Genomic DNA, 8,730 nt, shown 5'->3' on the forward strand with positions numbered 1-8,730 from the left:
GCGGCGGACGCGCCGAGCTGCCGAATCGTCAATCGGGCGCGCGCGTCGAGACTCGGATGGACTCGGAGTCGGCATACATTACATAGCGCCCATAGCGGCGAGGGGCGAGGCAGTAGGCACGCTCCGTGGCTCCGTGTGTCGTCGTGTATTATCCATCGAAAGGCGACCGTGTATGTTACTAGAAGATATCCAAGCTCTATCATTATTACGATTAGCTTGCCTCGATTAATTAACTACCGCAGTTAACAACCGTTACCCATATTGACTGTTTATCAAAGCGCGAGTATCTCGCGCGATTTGTTCACTCGCGTATAATGATCGCGAATGGAAATTATTGCACTATCGCGGTATTTATACGAGCAATAATTAATGATTCTCTCAACGCTTAGATTCGAAAGTATATCTCTCGCATCGCGCTTTGAATCTTTTTGCCGAGTTAAACATAATTTGCTCGTTACTTTCAGGTTGAGAGTGCGGAATAGACGAACGGCTGGGATCGGACGACGCAGTAACAGAGAACCGTGATATATCGATCGTTTAATAATACGTGTATTTCATTGGATTTATACGTCGTGTGATATATATCGCGCACGCTCTATGCTGAATTTCGATTGCATGTCTTCGGATTCTTAATTAGTCTTAATTAGTCATTAACTCGATCTTATCATACCGTGTGTCGCATAGTATTGGAATGCCAACTTTATTTTCGAGTTTCTCGGTTGTAAGCGACATGTCGCGTGTATGAAACGAGTTGACTCCGAGTCGAGCGAAGCGATGCATTTAAATGAGTACGTCATAAATAAGTCGTAATTAAGCCTGTATTTTAATGCTTATCGATTGATCGTTGTTTAAAAACCTTCGTTGAACTTTCATACGTTTTACTTATTTGCGAGATTCGCCGTAGTCGAGCGAATGATAGAGTTGTGTATCTTTTTCGTGCTATTCTTCCGTGCGATGTACATACAACAATAGTAAAGTGCGCGTCGCGTGTGTGATTAAAGTCGAAAGTGCCGTATGATTATCCTCTTTTAATGATAAATATGCGCGATCATAAGAAACGTGTTTTCGAGAACGTTGTCCTGTGTGAAATGCAACGAAGGAATCTGAGAGGAGGAGGAGGCCTGGGGGAGGCATCGGGCAACGGCGGAGCAACCATGAGGTGAGTAAAATATTTTATAAACAATAAATAAGTGAAATGCGATCAACATGATACACAATGTAATTAAGGATAACGATGTTAAACAGTCAGGACTGGATCTTACAAATTTGAGTGACTTTTACATACAATTCTTAATAATCAATTTCATTATTCTGTAATTAGTACTGTTCTTAAGTCCGTATAAGTAACGGCGCGTGGTTTGCTAAGGCGAAAAATTGTACGTAAAATTCACTCAAATAATATTATTAGGCAACCAAGATTCAGAGTCCTGACGGTTTAACGGTGTTTTCTTTGATTTGATTTAAAATATTGTATATTTTTAATTGCTACTTGCAAAATTAATTTTATGTGCGGGCAACAATTATTTCTCTTACAAATTAATTATTTGTGGCCTTTTTGCTATAATTTATATATATTTCTGTTTTGCAGTTCAACTTTCCCGACGTCGTCACAACTCCGCTGCTGCGCATCGCATTGGTGAGTGATACATTATTTTTTCCTTTATTAAGGTAATAAATCTGAATGAAAATTATCGGATATATATATAAATTTTAATTTATATATACAATATTTGTGTGTATAGATATATATTTCAAATTAAGAGCGTGAGAATACAGATATTTATAACATTTCAAGGATTTATTACCTTAGAATGGATGGACTAGAACAGATTAGTATGAATAATTTAATCTTGGAATTGTAATAGAACCGTCAATTTATTAGACATTTTATACACGTATTGTGTCAAGCACAATTCAGATTTTCGGGAAACGCTACATAAAAATATAATATACTTATTAATAATTTTATTTGGTCAATTTTCTATATATAAATTTTTTAATTAAATAGATTATATTTTTTACTTTGTTGCTCAGATAATTAATAAAAAGAGAAAGAAGTGAAATGAAATAATGACGGATAAAATACTAATATTTTTAGAATGTTTATTTTTTAAAAAATTCCTTTATGGTGTTCATACCTCATGAATAATGAAAATTGAAAAGAGATATTTAAATACTTCTTATTGTGTGAAATTGAAATAAATTATCTATGGAATATAGTAATATTGTCAATCTAATTGTGTTACTCTTTTCTTTTCTTAAATATTTTTTTTTTTTAATTTGAGATTTGCGTTCACACTATGAGCTGATACTAGAAGGCATTATTTCAAGATTTTTTTCAATGAATTTTACAAACATAATTAAAATATTTCATTATTAAGTAATATATTTTAATCAAGTTATTTAATAAAAACCGCTAATTATTAATTTATTTATTCTTATAATAAATAAGCGAGTTTTATTCCGATGTATCTTTTATAGTCTATCCATTCTTATTTATTAAGAACTTGACTTTATATCAGTTGACGAAAGATGTGTTATTAATGTAAGATCCAATTATTATCTTCTCGCGTATGTAGTATTGCAAAGTGTTCCATATATAGTCATACAATGCTTTAATGACATTAAGTTTCACGAAAGTAGTCGGTTCTTACAATCAGCTAAGTATATACTGTCAGTTAATTTCTAATTGACTGACTATTAATCTAGCGGTGTCTCGAGATATGAAACTTTATTCTACGTGTCTCATTTGATACGCCTTTTTTTATACAACGACTATAAATACGACTATAATACGAGTCTAAATGATTAATCGAATCGCTTACCATGGCACCTATATTACTTATTATTTAATGTTTTGCGTATCCCTAACTTTATTTCGATATTCAAACATTACAAAGCACAAAACATGATCACTAGGATTGATAAATTAGCCATGTATGAGACATCTTATTACTTTTCAAGAAATAAAAGAAAATTGCTAAAGAAACAAAATTTCAAATTTTGAAATAATATGTGTTAATAGAATGGACTTTCCCATTACATTTTGTATCTTTCGTAGTCAGATTAATTTTTTTCTTTATTAATTATTCTGTAAATCAACGTACCGCTCCAATGATTTAAGACTTTGTTAGTCCGTAATTGGAACAAGTCGTTCTGAAAGTCGGCGATAAATTAGTCGAGAGAGAGAGCGGAATCGATCGGACCGCAATGTTAATCACGAGTTAATTAATTCAAAGATTATTAAAATTATTAGTTACAAAGTGTTTACTTTACACGTGGGTCCTATAAATTCTTTTAAAGACTTCCGCGTTGGAGAGGAGCGTAGATGCGTGTATCGAGCGACTGATCGATGTAAGTTTTACGGGCCAGAAGCGCGCCCATTAAAATGATGCCATTAACGTGGTCATATTGAAACGGTCCGGTCATGTCGATGATGATTTGTCGCTGCGGGGGCAACCATGCGAGCGACAAATCTCGCTCGTGTGGCACATTGACGAGCATCGATAATGCGATATTCGATAATGACGGAGTACCGCCGATTATATCGGCCTCGTTAACGCACCTGCGTAAATGTCCCCCCTCTGTAATTGATGCGCAAGGTAAGATGGTCGATTAATAACAAATTGCGGATGATGTCACTTTAATGCTTGTCCGCAAAACTCTTTTTGCCTGCGGCCAGGCAGCCAGCCCGTCGCATCGTACATATACACACGCGACAACTGTACTTTTAACGAGACGTATACGTTGCGTGAGAAACGATATAGGGGAAATGATCTCCGAAAGATGTCACGATAATTTTAAATAATTAACTGCGAAGAAAAAAAATAATTACGTTGATTACGCGCTATATAAAATGTCCAACAAAGATTCTCGTGTTAATAAGTGCAGAGATATGATGCAGAGAGATGTCGTGTAGAAGAGAAAAATAATATTTGATGTAAAAATAAAAATAAAAACAATTCACGACACTATATATCCAGTCTAGTCTCTCCCGCGAGAGAGACTGTCGTTCGTAATATATAATCGCTTTATTAAATAGAAATCCGCGTGGCCGCAGCTTGAGGAAAATGCGTGCAGCAGGCGAATTTCGATCGAGGACCATGCGCTCACGCATTTGCGTGTTCACACCGAGAGCGCGATTATGCTCGTGCCACCCTTCGCTCCCCTTCTCTTCTTTTCCACGTTCACTTTCCTGCTCCGCGAGTCGACGGACTGGTTTCGTCTTAATCTTCTTCGACAAATCTTTCTCGCTCTCCTTCTTTCTTTCCACGGATAAAAAAAGGAACGTAATACCTCTTCGGTACCGCGAGGAATGCCTTTACCATGCAATTTTAATGCACGACTTGCGTTTATGCATAGCGGAACACGTGCAGTCGTCACACGTGCAATTACTATAATATTCTGAATATATACTGGAATGAAATATACTGTAATGCTTTCAATATGATAAAACATACCAAATATTCCATTCTTTTACGTTTAATGCTATTAGTGAGTAAACTCTCTAAACTTTAAATTAGAATTTAAAAAATACTGTTTTATATTGCGCTCATGAATTTTTAAAACATGATTTAAGTAAGCAGAATTTAATTCTGTTTGTATAATAAGAATATTATTTATGCGTGAAAATTGCCTTTTGACTGACTATCAACCTTCTGATGTAACAAATAATTTTTAATAAGATGTAAAAATTTAAACGGATTCTTTCATTTTCTACCAATTGACGTAAAAAGGTTTAAGTAAAAAAATATTTAGAGAATGACTGGACGATTGATAATTGGATTGGATATCATTTCTTGTTTCGATGCCTTAGGCTGCCTCGGTAAAATTAGCGACTTCCTTATCGCGCAACGTAACGCGCTATTATTTTATCCTATGATTTCGCATGCCGTATTGATTGGCTGAATAATAATTTAACGTTTAAAAGAGTATACGTGTAATTATGATGTATGATATGCATGTTATTGCCACTTGTCATTCATAAAATTCATTTTATATTCTGTCACATGTCATCTACAAAATTTATGTCAGCGATACGATATTGCATAATTAGCCATAATTACGTTATTACGTGTAATCCGCTGCGTATAATGGTATTAATAATATAATACCGCAAGATTACATTGTTAACGTAAATAATGTTTTGTCGAACTGCCTGATTATCTATGCAGCAGGCCGAGCTAAATTTTTGTTCTTCCTGTCAACGTGGCGAGCCGCGGATATTCCAACGCGGAAATTACCGCGAGGATTCGCACCCACAAGACACCATTAGTCAGTCAGAAGGCAATTTTCACGCTTCCGTCTTCGCGCAGGCTAAATTAAAAACATCACATTTACCCCTAAATGAAGCCTACAATGACTGACATCGGCCGTTTAAACACGATGTTTGCTCTTCCTGGGCATCCACTTAGGCGAGAGATCGCTTAAAAGGGCATAAAACTACCGCGCGCCCGCGAAAGTCGCCCCGGAGCGTAATGCGTGCTCTTTACACGCACACGTTACTCACCGGATGGTTACGGCGAGAGGTGGAGAAGAGAGGTGAGGCGAGACGAGGCGAGGCGCGGTAGACCGGAAGTGGGAGCAATTAACGATATAAGTGGTTCGCTGGTCTCGGCGCGAGATAAGATCGGCTAACTCGAGTCTAGCTGCTTTTCTTGCGACCACTCGATGGGAAGATAACAAGCTCGAAAGAGGCAGGTGCCTTTTCGACACATTATACGTTCTTGCTCATCCTGATCGTCCTTTTTCTTCCTCGCTGCCTTCTCGTCGTCTCTTCGCTTCGCGCGCGGCGTCCTTACGCGCGGCCACTTTTCTGCGCGCGCGACCCACGTACATATCTACGAAATAACTTTATTTACCGGCGAACGCGCGCGCACGCCGCCCCGGCTCGTTTGCATTTTATCAAACGGCGTGATAATCATGCCGAGGACCCGCGGCCATTTTTCGAGCGAACAGCCGGCTTTTAATATTAAGCAGGCGTCCGCGTAATTGGGATCGCGTGTGGTCGTGCCGATGATCGATGCGCGCCAACACTCGATCCGATCGATCATATTTATTCATGCACGAATTATTTAGCGCGTTACAATATTCGTCCGCCGGCGTAATTTATAGGCATGTGATACAATCGTTTATGGACGCTGTTAACATCGTTAATTTCTTCATTATGAAAGCGATGATGGACATTTTCACGGAACTTTCTCTCGCGTTAAAATAAGATTCTTTACAGTATGAAACGTGTTTCCTAAAATATGTAAATATGTATAATAATATACGATTGTTCACTTTTGTATATAAAAACTTACGATCAAGAATTTTATTCAACACTCTTTTGAAAAACTTTCTCTTTCGTTCTCGATTCTTTATTCCCTCATTAATTTTAATTTTTGAAAAAGGCAATAAATATTGTAGTTTCAATAATATATTCGCGCGCAAAATTGTATTCCCAAATACATAAAATGTTTTTATTACTTTTGTAAACCGCTGTAAATATAAAGTTTTAAGCTTAAAGTTAAGTTTCTCAGCCAAACGCTCGGTTCTTCTTCTTGCTTACTCTTGCAATTTAAATGACTCATCATCGAACGGTCAAAAAAACAAAATCACAAAGCGATACAGGAACTGAAGAAGGAACGGCACATTGACTCGGACAGGACGTCGCGCCGCGTACTTCTGTTCCGGCGATTCTCTTTTGTCGCCGCGTTTCAGGATGCAGAAACCCGGCAAAAGCTCGATTTGACCGTGGGGTTAACCACATCCTCTCGCGCCGGGGCCCTTCTTCCTTTCTTCTTCGGTTTCCATAGGGCCGTTACCTTCGGGAAGCGAGCCGCGTGGAACCTTTAACGGACACTTGCGAAAAAGAGGAGAATAATAAAACTGCGATTTCCTACCGCTTTCAGCTAATAAGCGCATCCGTTCGTCGCTGTAACCTGCAATTATACAAAGTGCGATTGCCGCTTCGAGGAGAGTCATCCTCATCCGTGACGTATATATCGGGGAAATATTGCTGTAATTTTGCACTTAGTGTCATCCGTCTAAGTACCTATACGGTTGTCTCAAGTTCGAGTAAAAAATGACTCGAGATAAAATGATACGATAATTCTCATTATTACGTACACTTTGCTCGGTGACAAATGACGACTCTGCCATTTAAGATCCTCTCACTGGACGAGTTTATTACACGGTGCAAACCTGCAACGCAAAATCGCGATTACATCGAAATGTTTAAAGATCCTTGCGTGGCGAAGGTTAGCTACAGAAACCATTCTCGGTGGTTTGCTATTGCCTTCCGAGAGGAGAATGAGCGAATATAATTTTTCTAGCCCCTTTACTGGGGCTCTAACCCGAGACTTCGGCTCAATAGACCAGTGCGCTGTCTACTAGGCCACGCTCGTTTTCTATTTTAGCGATATACCGCGTGTCTACTATACCCACAATATAATGTAACCTTTAACTTTTACGTTAATCACTTAACTCTTTCCGTGATAAATCTGAAAGAGGAACATTTATCAAATTATAATTGGCTTTTGATTTAATTACGACTTAATTTATCACGAACTCTATTCACAATAGCATAGCCTCCAATACAAAGTGAAAAGAATACGTATAGAGGGATAAGATAATTTTTGCAGCGCACACGTATAAATTTGCATTAATGAAAAAAGCAACAAGTACAGTTTATACTCGGTTAATTTATGGCCTCTTAAAGGAAAATAATTGCACACCCCGACACACTCGTGATTGCGGCGACGAGCTACGTATAAGTAGCAGTAACATTAGTATATATCGCGGTGGATATCGTAACTTAACGACGCCGACGCGCGATTAAGAAAATTTCCATAAATCCCTCTAGCGCGGGTCTCACGTCTCGCGGGAAGAAAGAAGAAACACTGTCATGGCGCAAAAGAATGCGACATATATGGAACATATACGTGCTCGAATATGTGTATACAATAGTATTTGCGGTGCACGACAGGCACCGTCTCGTTCGACCGTGTCCGCCGCTGGGGAAAATCGTTAGTGCCCCGGCAGCGGCGCGGCCGACCGCTAATGGGGCCCAAATTAATTTCACGTAATTGTGGGTACACGGTAGTGTGCGTCCCGTCCGTCCCGGCTACCCGTTTTACCCTAATAGGAATAAAATAAGCCCTTATGCAGGGAGGCGAGAGAGTGCGAGAGCGTGCGCGCGCGCACGTTCTCCACAACATAATTGCACCGGCCAACGGCGGAAATAAGCAAACGCGATTAAGCCCCGTGCACACTGTCACGCTCGCCGGGCTTCGCCTTCGACGACGACGTTATAAGGGTTTCGCCAAATTACACGTCGCTGAACCGCGCCGAAATTTCGACTTAATGGGACACGCGCGGAGAGGAGGGCCGTAACGTCGCGTAATGACGCCGCGCGTACGTTGCGTTTTCGTTCTTCCATGAAATTTATCATCGGAATGTAATTCCGGAAATGAATACGCCAATATTCATATATTATAATGTATCTCTTTTTCTTTTGCAATTGGAAATTGATATTTTGTGCAGAATCACGATATTTTAGATATATTTTAGATTCGAAAATTGCGTAGATATTCCGAGATTTGCGTGTAACTCGAGGTGTAACTCAAGAATAATTCGTGATAAAATATTGTACTTTCAACAATATGTTCTTACATAAGCTCGGATGTATATTATCGATGTTGTAGTAAATATCTAAAGAGAGAGAGAAAGAGAGAGAGAGAGAGA

Source organism: Temnothorax curvispinosus, unplaced genomic scaffold, assembly GCF_003070985.1.
Source record: "Temnothorax curvispinosus isolate PA1 unplaced genomic scaffold, ASM307098v1 QBEX01006175.1, whole genome shotgun sequence".
In the NCBI taxonomy this organism is placed as follows: Eukaryota; Metazoa; Arthropoda; class Insecta; order Hymenoptera; family Formicidae; genus Temnothorax; species Temnothorax curvispinosus.